General features: G+C 47.2%; 1 long non-coding RNA gene across 1 annotated transcript; it reads left to right on the forward strand.

Moving 5' to 3' along the window:
• Positions 1-4435: 4435 nt before the first annotated feature.
• LOC113607812 (uncharacterized) lies at positions 4436-8091 on the forward strand. Its single transcript, XR_003428087.1, has 2 exons — positions 4436-7115; positions 7930-8091. It is a non-coding gene; the product is annotated as an uncharacterized LOC113607812 (long non-coding RNA).
• The last annotated feature ends 5202 nt before the right edge of the window (positions 8092-13293 follow it).

Raw genomic sequence — 13293 nt, forward strand, 5'->3', positions numbered from 1 at the left:
GGGCCCTGCCCACCAAGGGGTGGTGGTAGCAGAACTTCCTGCAGCTGAACACAGTGAAAGTGTCAGACCAGGCTTCTGGTGGCCAGTAGCAGAGGCCAAGGCCAGCTCTTTAAACCAAAAGGAAATTTCCACAATTATCAGCGTTCCTAGGGGATGGGCACCAGGAGCTCAGGGGGCCCTGTGGCAGGAGCCTGACTAGGATTACACTGCAGAACTGAGTGGCTTCTGCTGCTGTGGTCACAGGCAGGCCCCTGGCTATACCAGGGGCAGGTAGAAGAAGAAGTCAATCATTCGGGCTTCTGCAGCGGGAGCAGGGACTAGCAGTTACCTACCCTGGCAAGACTTGAATGGGAATTTCCCCTAAAGGGAGAGCATGGGGCTAGTGGGGAAGGGGTAGAGTCTAGACATCACATTGCCAAAAACAAAAACAAAATGACTACCTCTTAGCACAGGGTTGAACTGAATTGGAGAAGACTTTGAGCTGGGCAGAGGCAATGCCACCCGCATTACACACATATCCACTAACAACTTTTTTTTTTTTTTTGCGGTACGCGGGCCTCTCACTGTTGTGGCCTCTCCCGTTGTGGAGCACAGGCTCCGGACGTGCAGGCTCAGCGGCCACGGCTCATGGGCCCAGCCGCTCCGTGGCATGTGGGATCTTCCCGGGCCGGGGCACAAACCCGTGTCCCCTGCATCGGCAAGCGGACTCTCAACCACTGCGCCACCGGGGAGCCCCACTAACAACGTTTGAATCATACCTTTTCTTTCTTTTTGGCCGTACCCCACAGCCTGTGGAACTTCCCCGACCAGGGATCAAACCTGTGTCCCCTGCAGTGGAAGCGTGGAGTCTTAACCACTGGACCACCAGGGAAATCCAAATCGTACCATTTTAAAGATTAATTTGAACATGTTTTTTTTTTTTTTTCCATCTAGTATTGTGAGGATTTCTCCCATTTTATTAAGGGCTCTTCTATACACCATTTGTAACGGCTACATCACAGTGCGTTGTAAGAATGTATCATAAATCCATTAAGCCATCGGTCCCCAACCTTTTGGGCACCAGGGACCGGTTTCGTGGAAGACAATTTGGTTCAGGCAGTAACGCGAATGACGGGGAGCGATGGGGAGCGACAGATGAAGCTTCACCTGCTCACCCCACCGCTCATTTGCTGTGCAGTCTGATTCCTAACAGGCCATGGCCTGGTATCAGTCCGCGGCCTGGGGGTTGGGGACCGCTGTATTAAGCCACACTTCATTTCTGCCTTCTTTCTTTCTTTTTTCTCCTTTACTGTAACTAGCCCTGCAAGGAGCATCCTTTCTAGCTAAGACACTGAGCAAGGAGTATGCACCTTTTTTGAGGATCTCTTCCTTGTTGCCAAATGACTAGGAAGGCTGTGCCCACCATCCAGGCACACAGGGTATGGCAGCTCCTTAGCGTATTTTTGCCCCTGTTCAGAGTCTGACCCCACCCACCAACCCCCAGGGGGCTGCGGGCGAGGCTGAAAACTTGAGCTGGCTTACAGGCAGGGCCTGAGAACCAAGCCAGGCCACCTCCACCATCAGAGTCTTCCTGAGATCTGATAAGCATCTTATTCTTGAGTGATCCAAAATACCAGCTAAGGAACTCACCCCACGTCCTGCTCCGTGCTGTCTTTTCTTTTCTCCTGTCTTCTCTTCCTTCTTGCTCCCCCCTCCCTTTTCTCTCTCTTTCCTTTCTGTGTCTTCCCTCTAACTCTGGTCTTTTTGCTTTCCCTTCCTCTCTACTCTTTTTCCTTCACCTTTTAATTCCCCCCTGCCCCAGAATTCAGCCTTGTTTCTGTCTGTTTTCTCTTCTCTCCCCTCTGTCCTCCACCCACCACTCCTGTTGTGTGAGTCATAATTTCCCCAGGGAGATAAGGCAGCCTTTTCCTTCATGGGCCTTGATTTGAATGAGAGGTGAGTTTGACTCCCACAAAAGGCAAAGCTAACAGATCACAAAATTGGGAGCCGCACGGTACACCAGGGTGACTCAGGGCTTCCAGGTTGGGAGACACACGATGCATCAAGATTTCCTTAGAGGCTTTGTCCCCCCAAGGGCCAGCACACTGTGCCCGATGTCCTCAGGGCAGCCTTGGTGTATTGACAGCAGGTTGTGGGTAGGGACATCAGTTTATGATGTAGCGCCAGGGAAGAAACCCGCTCTCTGAGGGCAGATGCTGGGGACCCAGGAGCACAGCAGATCCAGGCCCCATGGCCATGTTTCTCATTGTGTGTTCTCCCATCACAATGATCAGGTAGGATTTTATAAAAATTCAGGTTGCTGGGCCCACGTGCATTCTTATTAAACCAGAATATCTGGGAATGGGGGTCAGAAACCTTCATGCAGAATGTGATGCCCAGGCTGATAAGTACCTGTTAGGTTTTTGAATGCACACACCCTATGTCTCAGCAACCCCACTCCTCAACTTTCTGCATGAGGATATTCGTTGTAGCATTGTTTGTTATCCAAACTTGGGAACACCCTAAATGTCTGTTAGTAGAGAATGGTTAAATAGATGATCATGTTTCCTACTGTAGAGTAATATTCAGTCATTTTTAAAAAATGGGGCATTTGGGACTTCCCTGGTGCTCCAGTCGTTAAGACCCCACGCTCCCAATGCAGGGGGCCCAGGTTCAATCCCTCATCAGGGAACTACATCCCGCATGCCACAACTAAAGATCCCACACACCTCAACTAAAGATCCTGTATGCTGCAACTAAGACCCATGCAGCCAAATAGATAAATAATATTTTTTTAAAATGGGGAATTCATAGAGACAGAAAGTACATTAGAGGTTACCAGGTGTTATGAGGGGAGGGGCAGGGGAGCATGGGGAGTTATTGCTTAATGGGTGCAGAGTTTCTGTTCGGGATGATGAAAAAATTTTGGAAATATAGTGGTGATGGTTGCTCAATATTGTGAATGTAATTAATGCCACTAAATTGTCCACTTAAAAATAGTTAAAATGGCAAATGTTTTGTTTTATACATATAAATAAATAAATTAAATACACACAAGTTAAAAAAAATGAATGAGGTAGACTCATATGCAGTAATATGGAAAGATACCCAAGATAGACTGTTAAGTGAAAATGGAAATTGTAGATGAAGATGATAGTAAGAATTATAAAATTTTGTGTGTGTGTGTGTGTGTGTGTGTGCACGCATTTGTGTGCCAGGAAAGGTCAGTAAAGAATCATATCACCCTCTTAAAAGTGTTTGTCACTAGAGGTGAGATTGATGGGACATACAGGAGAAGGAAGATTCTTTGTCCTTTCTGTGATATCCAAAATAAGTGCTGGGCACTGGTCAGAATGGCCATCACTAAAAACTCTACAAATAACAAATGCTGGAGAGGATGTGAATAAAAGGGAACCCTCTGCACTGTTGGTGGGATTCTAAGTTGGTACAGCCACTATGGAAAACAGTTATGGAGGTTCCTCGGAAAACTAAAAATAGAGCTACCATATGACCCAGCAATCCCACTCCTGGGCGTATATCCAGACAAAACTCTAATCCAAAAAGACACATGCACCCCTATGTTCATAGCAGCACTATTCACAATAGCGAAAACATGGAAACAACCTAAAAGTCCATCAACAGAGGAATGGATAAAGAAGATGTGGTACATATATACAATGGAATATTACTCAGCCATAAAAAAAGAATGAAATAATGCCATTTGCAACAACATGGATGCACCTAGAGATTATCATACTAAGTGAAGTAAGTCAGAAAGAGAAAGACAAATACCATATGGTATCACTTATATGTGGAATCTAAAATATGACACAAATGAACCTATCTATGAAACAGAAACAGATTCATGGACATGGAGAACAGACTTGTGGTTGCCAGGAGGGAGGGGGTCAGAGGAGGGATGGAGTGGGAGGTTGGGGGTAGCAGATGTAAGCTGTTATATGGAATGGATAAACAACAAGGTCCTACTGTATAGCACAGAGAACTATATTCAGTATCCTATGATAAACTATAATGGAAAAGAGTATTTAAAAAAAGAATGTGGGGCTCCCCTGGTGGCGCAATGGTTGAGCGTCCACCTGCCAATGCAGGGGACACGGGTTCGAGCCCTGGCCTGGGAAGATCCCACATGTCACGGAGCAGCTAAGTCCGTGTGCTACAACTACTGAGCCTGTGCTCTAGAGCCCGTGTGCCACAACTGCTGAGGCCTGCGTGCCAGGAGCCTGTGCTCCACAAGAGAAGCCACCACAATGAGAAGCCTGTACACTGTAACCAAGAGTAGCCCCCGCTCGCCTCAAGTACAGAAAGCCTGTGCACAGCAACAAGGACCCAACACAGCCAAAAATAAATAAATTAATTAATTTAAAAAAAAGAATGTATATATATGTATAACTTAATCACTTTGCTGTACAGCAGAAGTTAACACAACATTGTAAATCAACTCTACTTCAATTTTTAAAAAGTGCTGGGATTATAGGTGATTTTTACTTTCTTTTTGGTGTTTTTCATATAAAAAATTTAAACACTCAGCAAAACAAATACCATCCTTTTGTTCTCAAAGAGCTCAGGATCGAGTGGGGAGACAGATACAGATCCAGGTAATCACAACAAAACACTGTTTGTGGCAAGGGCTGTGGAAGCACAGTGGAGGTAGTGGAAGGCTTTCTGGAGGAGGTGACATTTTGACTCTGGTCTTCAAAGACCTCAAGGAATCAGCCAAGTGGAGAAGTGGAGCTAGAACTCCTCTGGTGGAAGGAAAGGCAAAGTTGCGAGAGAAAGCGTGAGGTTCTGGAAGCGTCTGTAAAGCTCAGGAGCTGAAATGCAGCTTGCCTGCTGGGAGTAGCTGGAGAGTGAAAAGTTTTACCAGGGGAGTGACAGATTTGTATTTTGGGTGGATCCTCTGGCGAGGTCTTTTCTGGGTTGAGGTTAGAGACATTGCTCTCAGGCAAAGGCTGGAAACTAATAAGATGTAAACACAGACTTTCCCATTCACCTCGGAATTTCAGCTGAGGCCCCAAAGGCCAGACCTGCTAAACTTAAAGTGAGAGGCTGAACCACCCATGCAGAACTCTGGAGGAGGAGAGAGGGCAGGACTAAAAGCCATTGCTCAGCTAACCTGACTGCCACGGAGAGAAAGTCAACATCCCCCAGGAACCGCCGGAGAGAAGACTCTTCCGAGAGAGTTGTCAGCGCATTCACTCTGCCCGTCCCCCAACCACACCTTACCAGGGAGGGGAAGGAGCTCTCCCCCGTCACCTCGAACCAGGGGAGAGAGGCTTTGGGAGAACTATTTGGGGAGCCTTGAAGGTGGGGCTGTGAGGTCTGGAATCTGGTGAGTGGGGGGGGAGCGCTTCTAGTCAGGGGGCTGTACTTCCAGCTGTGTGTTTCTCTTAGGGCACCTGTAGATCCCACAGTAAGGAGAAGGATGAGACCTTCTTGGAAAGCACCCCGTGGAAGAGGGCTTCCGCTCAGGGGAGAGGGGACTCCCGCAGAGTGAGGCTGCAAGTGTGAGGAGGGATGCAGAAGCCAAGGGGCTGTAAACAGCCCCAAAGAGGAAGCACCCCCTTTTTTTAGGGGTACTGTAGCCGAATGGTGTGGTAGGTCTCCCAGGAGCCTATCAGAAGTGTTCCTGAGAGAAAATGTCAGTATCTGGAACCTGCCAAGACCAGAGGGCTCTATCGTAGGTAGACCTTCCTGGCTGAGACTACCCCACCCCCTCCCCCCAGCTCTGGAGTGCCAGAGGCAGCCGGGGCAGGGGCAGGAGGAGCTGAAAAGCGAGGCGAGAGAGGCTGCCCAGGCCCCTCCCCAGCCAGCAGGTGTCCCAGCCAGAGGTGGCCAGAACAGGGGCAGTTTTGCTTTAACACTGGCCTGCGCGTAGAGTGCCTGACAATAACCGGGAGGCTCTCGGAAAGCTAGGGGACCTGCCGAGATTTCATCCGGTTAAAGTAAAGCATGAGTCCGCAGAATCGGTTCGAAAGGGCAGTGGTAGGAAAGAAAGAAATCGGCTCCGTGCTTTCCAGCTGCTGAGTCAAACCCCTTTCTTTAATAAACAGCTACGAAACCTTAATGACGCCTATCTGGTGAATGCGGTCTTAAAAACGATGAGAGGATTTTCCTCCCACTGTCTCCCGCATCGGCCAACCCTTTTTATCAAAGCGAGACGGACAATTACCGCTTGGAAACTCGTGTGTTTCCGCTGGCGACGTGTCTCGTCGCGCTGGCGGGGGCTCAGGGACGCAATAGCTGGCTCGGGCGGCGGCGGCGGCGCGGGCGGAGCACCGGTCCTGGCCTGCCCTGCCCTGCAGCGCCCCCTGCTGACCGAAGCTGCAGCGGCTGGCACCCCCGCCTTGCGACCCAGCTTTGGGGCTGGAAGCCGTCCTGCCTTCCTGGAGTCTGCAGGCTTTGAGGCCAGACAGGCATTCGGGAATTGAACGGTCAAACGAGAGGTGTACACTTGCCACTGGGATGAGAGCCTATCCGATAGGGGAGGGGGCTGATATGGTCAGAAAGGTCAGCCGCGGAGGGTGAGGCTGGGCAAAAGGGCTGAGGTGGGAAGTGGGGGTAGTGGCGTTTGGGAGAGTGCAGCATGCTGAGGAGTCACCGGTATTCCTGCTACTTAGTGTCTCTGGGCATTTGCCCAAGCTGGTACCTCTACCTGGAAAACATTTCCCACTTTCCTTTTCCGTTTTTTGGTTTGTTTTTTTTTTTTGGTTCTAATTACTGAATGTATTCACAAATATGAGAGAATGAATATATAAATATCCATGCACCCATCACTCAGCTCAAGAAATAAGACCTAACAAATAGAAAGTACCCATGTACTCCTCCCTTTCACCCTCCTTCTTCCCAGAGCTGGCTCCTTAAGTTGATGTTTTCATTCCCATGTAAGTTGTTTTTTTTTTTTTTTTTTTTTAGGGAAGTCGTGTGACCCTATGCCCTCATACTTTGAATCATCAAGACTAAATTTCATCGTCTAGAATCTGCTTTAAAAATTCAGTGTGTCTGTGACCCTCTAGGACTGAATGATAGGAGTCGTTCTTACATTTGGGGTTGACTGTGCAATTATTTATTTTTTTTTCATTTTAACATCTTTATTGGAGTATACTTGCTTTACAATGGTATGTTAGTTTCAGTTTCACAACAAAATGAATCAGTTATATATATACATGTGTTCCCATATCTCTTCCCGCTTGCGTCTCCCTCCCTCCCACCCTCCCTATCCCACCCCTCCAGGCGGTCACAAAGCACCGAGCTGATCTCCCTGTGCTATGCGGCTGCTTCCCACTAGCTATCTACCTTACGTTTGGTAGTGTATATATGTCCATGCCTCTCTCTCGCTTTGTCACAGTTTACCCTTCCCCCTCCCCATATCCTCAAGTCCATTCTCTAGTGAGTCTGTGTCTTTATTCCTGTTTCACCCCTAGGTTCTTCATGACATTTTTTTTTCTTAAATTCCATATATATGTGTTAGCATACGGTATTTGTCTCTCTCTTTCTGACTTACTTCACTCTGTATGACAGACTCTATGTCTATCCCCCATGTAAGTTTTTATTTACTGTATATGTAACCATAAATAATATATAGATGCATGAAATCAGGAAAATTGTAATTTATTATATTTAGAATATAGATATAGAATGTATGCTATATGTGTATACTTTAATATAGTATATGTATGGGGCTTCCCGGGTGGCCCAGAAGTTAAGAATCCACCTGCTAATGCAAGGGGACATGGGTTCAACCCCTGATCTGGGAAGATCCTACACACCGCAGAGAAACTAAGCCCGGGCACCAAAACTACTGAGCCTGCGCTCTAGAGCCAGTGAGCCACAACTACTGAGCCCGCCCGCCTAGAGCACATGCTCCACAACAAGAGAAGCCATCAGGCCCCACTTCTAATTCTAGTTCTCTTGCTGTTTCCACATCTGCAGTTTTTTCCTCCACTGAAGTCTTGAACCCCTCAAAGTCATCCATGAGAGCTGGAGTCAACTTCTTCCAAACCCCTGTTAATGTTGATATTTTGACATCTTCCCATGAATCAAGAATGTTCGTTCTTTTTTTAAAATAAATTTATTTATTTATCTATTTATTTATTTATGGCTGCATTGGGTCTTTGTTGCTGCGTGTGGGCTTTCTCTAGTTGCAGCAAGTGGGGGCTACTCTTTGTTGTGGTGCACGGGCTTCTCATTGCGGTGGCTTCTCTTTCTGCGGAGCACAGGCTCTAGGCACATGGGCTTCAGTAGTTGTGGCTCGCAGGCTCTAGAGCACAGGCTCAGTAGTTGTGGCGCACGGGCTTAGTTGCTTCGCGCGCGGCATGTGAGATATTCCCGGACCAGGGCTCAAACCCGTATCCCCTGCATTGACAGGCAGATTCTTAACCACTGCGCCACCAGGGAAGTCCAAGAATGTTCTTAATGGCATCTAGAATGGTGAATCCTTTTGAGAAGGTTTTCAATTGAATTGGCCCAGATCCATCAGAGGCATCACTACTTGTGGCAGCTATAACCTTAGGAACTGTGTTTCTTAAATAATAAGACTTTAAAGTCAAAATTATTCCCCGAATCATGGGCTACAGAATGAATGTCACGTTAGCAAGCATGAAAACAATCTTGTTGTAGCTCTCCATCAGAGCTCACAGGTGACCAGGTGCGTTGTCAATGAGCAGTCATATTTTGAAAGGAAACTCTTTTTCTGAGCAGTAGGTCTCAACAGTGTGTTTAAATTAGTCAGTTAACCATGTTGTCAACAGATGTGCTGTCATCCACATTAGAGCACAGGCAGAGTAGATTTAGCATACTTCTTAAGGACCCTAGGATTTTGGGAATGGTAAATGAGCATTGACTTCAACTTAAAGTAACCAGCTGCATTAGCCCCTAGCAAGAGAGTCAGCCTGTCCTTTAAAGTTTTGAAGCCAGGCATTGACTTCTCTCTAAGTATGAAAGTCCTAGGTGGCATTTCTTTCCAATATTAGGCTGCTTCATCTATATTGAACATCTGTTGTTTAATGTAGCCATCTTCCTTAAATGTCTTAGCAAGATCTTCTGGATAACTTGCTGCAGCTTCTGTATCAGCCCTTGCTGTTTCACCTTCTATGTTATGGAGATGACTTCTTTCCTTAAACCTCATGAACCAACCTCTGCTAGCTTCAAACTATTCTTCTGCAGCTTCCTCACCTCTTTCAGTCTTCATAGAGTTGAAGAGAGTTAGGGCCTTTGACTTAAAGGAATGTTGTGGCTGGTTTAGTCTTCTATCTAGACCACTAAAACTTTCTCCATATCAGCAATAAGGCTGTTTTGCTTTCTTATCATTCGTGTGTTCACTGGAATAGTACCTCTAATTTCTTTCAAGGACTTTTCCTTTGCAGTCACAACGTGGCTAACTGGTACAAGATGCTTAACTTTTGGCCTATCCCAGCTTTCGACATGCCTTCCTCAGTAAGCTTAATCATTTCTAGCTTTTGACTTAAAGTGAGAAATGTGTAACTCCTCCTTTCACTTGAACACATAGAGGCCACTGTAGGGTTATTAACTGGCCTGATTTTGATATTGCTGCATGGCCTGAGGAGAGGGAGAGAGATGGGGCAATGGCTGCTTGGTAGAGCAGTCAGAACACATGCAACATTTATCTATTAAGTTTGCCATCCTATATGGGCACAGTTTGTCATACCCCAAACAAATTGCAATAGTAACATGAAAGATCACTGACCACAGATAACCACAGATAACCACAACAAATATAGTAATAATGAGTGACTTCCCTGGTGGTCCAGTGGTTAAGACTCCCCACTTCCACTGTTGGGGGCACAGGTTTGATCCCTCATCGGGGAACTAAGATCCCACATGCCATGCTGTGCAGCCAAAAAAAAAGAAAAAGAAAAATTTGAAATACTGCAAGAATTACCAAAACTTGACACAAAGACATGAAGTGAGCAACTGATGTTGGAAAAACGATCCTGATACAGATTCTGAATAGCCAAAGCAATATTGAGAAGAACAGTCCTGAAGTTATCATGTGCCCTGACTTGAGACTATACCCTAAAGCTACAATAATCAAAACAGTATGGTGCTGGCACAAAAACAGACACATAGATCAATGGAACAAAATAGAGAGCCCAGAAATAAAACCACACAATATGGTCAATTAATCTATGACAAAGGAGGCAAGAATATGCAATGGAGAAAAGACAGTCTCTTCAATAAGTGGTGCTGGGGAAACTGGACAGCTACATGTAAAAGAATGAACTTAGGGCTTCCCTGGTGGCGTAGTGGTTGAAAATCCACCTGCCAATGCAAGGGGCACGGGTTCGAGCCCTGGTCTGGGAAGATCCCACATGCTGCGGAGCAACTAAGCCTGTGCATCACAACTACTGAGCCTGCGCTGTAGAGCCCGCATGTCACAACTACTGAAGCCCGCATGCCTAGAGCCCGTGCTCAGCAACAAGAGAAGCCACCGCAATGACAAGCCTGCGCACTGCAACGAAGACTAGCCCCCGCTCACCGCAACTAGAGAAAGCCCACGTGCAGCAATGAAGACCCAATGCAGCCAAAAATAAATAAATAAATAAAATAAATAAATTTATAAAAAAAAAAAAAGAATGAACTTAGAACATTCTATAACACCATATACAAAAGTAAACTCAAAGTGGATTAAAGACCTAAATGTAAGACCTAAAACCATAAAACTCCCAGAAGAAAACATAGGCAAAACGCTCTTTGCTATATATCATAGCAATATTGTTTTTGGATCTCTCTCCTAAGGCTCCCTAGGGGGAGCCCAGTAAAAGTGTACTGAATGAAAACAACAGAGGAAGGAGTGAAGAAATATCTGGGAAGCACACCAAGGATAGACAGGTCCCCACAATTTTCATTCATTCATCCTTTCAGTCAACAAACCGAGGAAAATTTCCTGAGCTCCTGGGGTCATAGGGAAGAGGTAGACCTGTCTCTTGCCCTCAAGGACCCCAGGTAGAGGAGAGACAGACATGTTTTCCATATGAGTGACTACTTTTGTCTGGTCACAGAATTTTAAAATATAATAGCTTTATAGTAAATGATATATATGGCAGGTGAAGTCCTTCCAGGGGAGTGAACAAAACATGGTTGAAAATATAATTTGGAGTCCCAGGCTCCTCATCAATAAGGTAGAGGTTGAGTTGCAGGAGTGCTAGAGTATATCCAGCTCTGATAATCCAGACCTTTGTGACTGACTGACTAGGGAGCACTTTGTTTTCCTATCAACCCCCCTCTTTACTACTCAGCAAGCTCAGAAGCCTGTAGGCTGCCCCGGGAGCCAGTTGCATCAGCTGGAAGAGGGCTGGGTCTTCCCAGAACGGGGGGAGGGGTATGATAGGGAGGAAGACCAGAGTGGAGGCTGGTCAGGAAGACCTGCCAGCTTCCTGGGTTGACGCCAGTTTGCCACTCACAAGGAGCCTTTGTAACAGTGGAGTTTGCAGTGGATTCCCCAAGCAGAGATACTTCTATTCCCAAGGGACAGAAAAGGCCTGGGCCTCTTAGGGTAACCTGAGGACTCCAGGGCCCTGCTGCTCCCTCAAATAGCTCTTTCTTCGCTGGTCATTTGACTCTTTTAATTTAATTTTATATTTTTTTTAATTTTTGGCTGTATTGGGTCTTCGTTCCTGCGCGCGGGCTTTCTCTAGTTGTGGTGAGTGGGGGCTACTCTTTGTTGCGGTGCGCGGGCTTCTCACTGTTGTGGCTTCTCTTCTTGCGGAACACGGGCTCTAGGCGTGAGGGCTTCAGTAGTTGTGGCTCGCGGGCTCTAGAGCTCAGGCTCAGTAGTTGTGGAGCACGGGCTTAGTTGCTCTGTGGCATGTGAGATCTTCCCAGACCAGGGCTCGAACCCTTGTTTCCTGCATCGTCAGACGGATTCTTTTTTTTTTTTTGAGGTACGCGGGCCTCTCACTGTTGTGGCCTCTCCCGTTGCGGAGCACAGGCTCCGGACGCGCAGGCTCAGCGGCCGTGGCTCACGGGCCCAGCCGCTCCGCGGGACGTGGGATCCTCCCGGACCCGCAAGAACCTGCGTCCCCTGCATCGGCAGGCGGACTCTCAACCACTGCGCCACTAGGGAAGCCCCAGATCATTTGACTCTTGATGCCTCGGAATCCTCCATTCAGAGGATTGTAGTTTTTTAGTTTGAAAGAGCCTCTATTGAGTTCAACTCCTCGATTTACCCGGTTGGAAACTGAGGCCTAAAGAGGTAAGATGACTTGCTTAAGGTTCCCTAGAGAGTTAGTTGTGCCTTTAAGGAGAATATTTTATGATTGGTAGCACTGGCTGTTCCCTCTGCCTGCAAGACAGAGCTTCCAGAAGCTGAGAACATTTACATCTCAAATGTTTCTTTTTTCCCTGGGGCAATTACCATGCTTGGAGTGAATTCCTGACCCGCCGGTCCCGCTGAAATAGAGATTCAGGAGGTCCTGGGCAGGGCCTGAGAATCTGCATTTCTGACGAGCTCTCTGGTTATTGGATGCTTCTGGTCTGTAGACAACATTTGTAGTAGCAAGGCTCTAGCTTATTAATTTATTTTATTTTCTTCCTAGTACATGTCATGATGTGATATTATCATATTTAACTGTGCATGTGTTCATCATAGCTTTCTTCTCACTAGATATAAACTGTCTGAGTGGGGCACCTTGACCCCCTCGTGCCCTGTTACATCCCCAGGCCCAGCACAGCACAGACACACTGCAGGCTCTCAGTGCATGAAGTCCCCCCAGTGACAGAGGGAGTCTGGTTCTGGAGGGCAGGGACTTTGTCCGGTTTTCTCTTGACTCCTCATGGCACAGCAGGGGGTCAAAGTACACAGCAGGGGCTCAGTGACTCTTGACCCCCTATGTTCTCCAGTAGGTCAGAACTGGAGTGACAAACAGCCTGAGGTCCATGGGTATCAGGTGACATGAGTGTGTGTATATAAATCATTTTTAAAACTAGAAAACTTGTCACAGCCTAGGTCTGAGTCCATTCTGTAGCTGCCTGGGCTCAAGCTCAGCCAGGGTTACTTGGAGTCTGGCTTTCCCAGGGCACTTGATCAGCTTACCCCTGGCACCACGGTCACATGGTGTTCCTGGCCTGGCCCTTGGGGGCCTTGACCCCAGTCCATCTGGAACCAGTTCAGTTTTTCCAACTTGAGGCATTCAGATACCCTGAAGGTGAGGTCACAGGCAGCTCCGCAGAGGCCATTCCAGTAAAGTGCCTCACTCGGTGTCAGTTTCCCCACCTGAGGGTGGGAGGGAAGTCTGGGGAAACTGAATGATGCTTGAAGTCTAGCCCAGCTTCTGC

This window comes from Aethalodelphis obliquidens, unplaced genomic scaffold, assembly GCF_003676395.1.
Source record: "Aethalodelphis obliquidens isolate GAN/ISIS:26980383/991018 unplaced genomic scaffold, ASM367639v1 scaffold50, whole genome shotgun sequence".
In the NCBI taxonomy this organism is placed as follows: domain Eukaryota; kingdom Metazoa; phylum Chordata; class Mammalia; order Artiodactyla; family Delphinidae; genus Aethalodelphis; species Aethalodelphis obliquidens.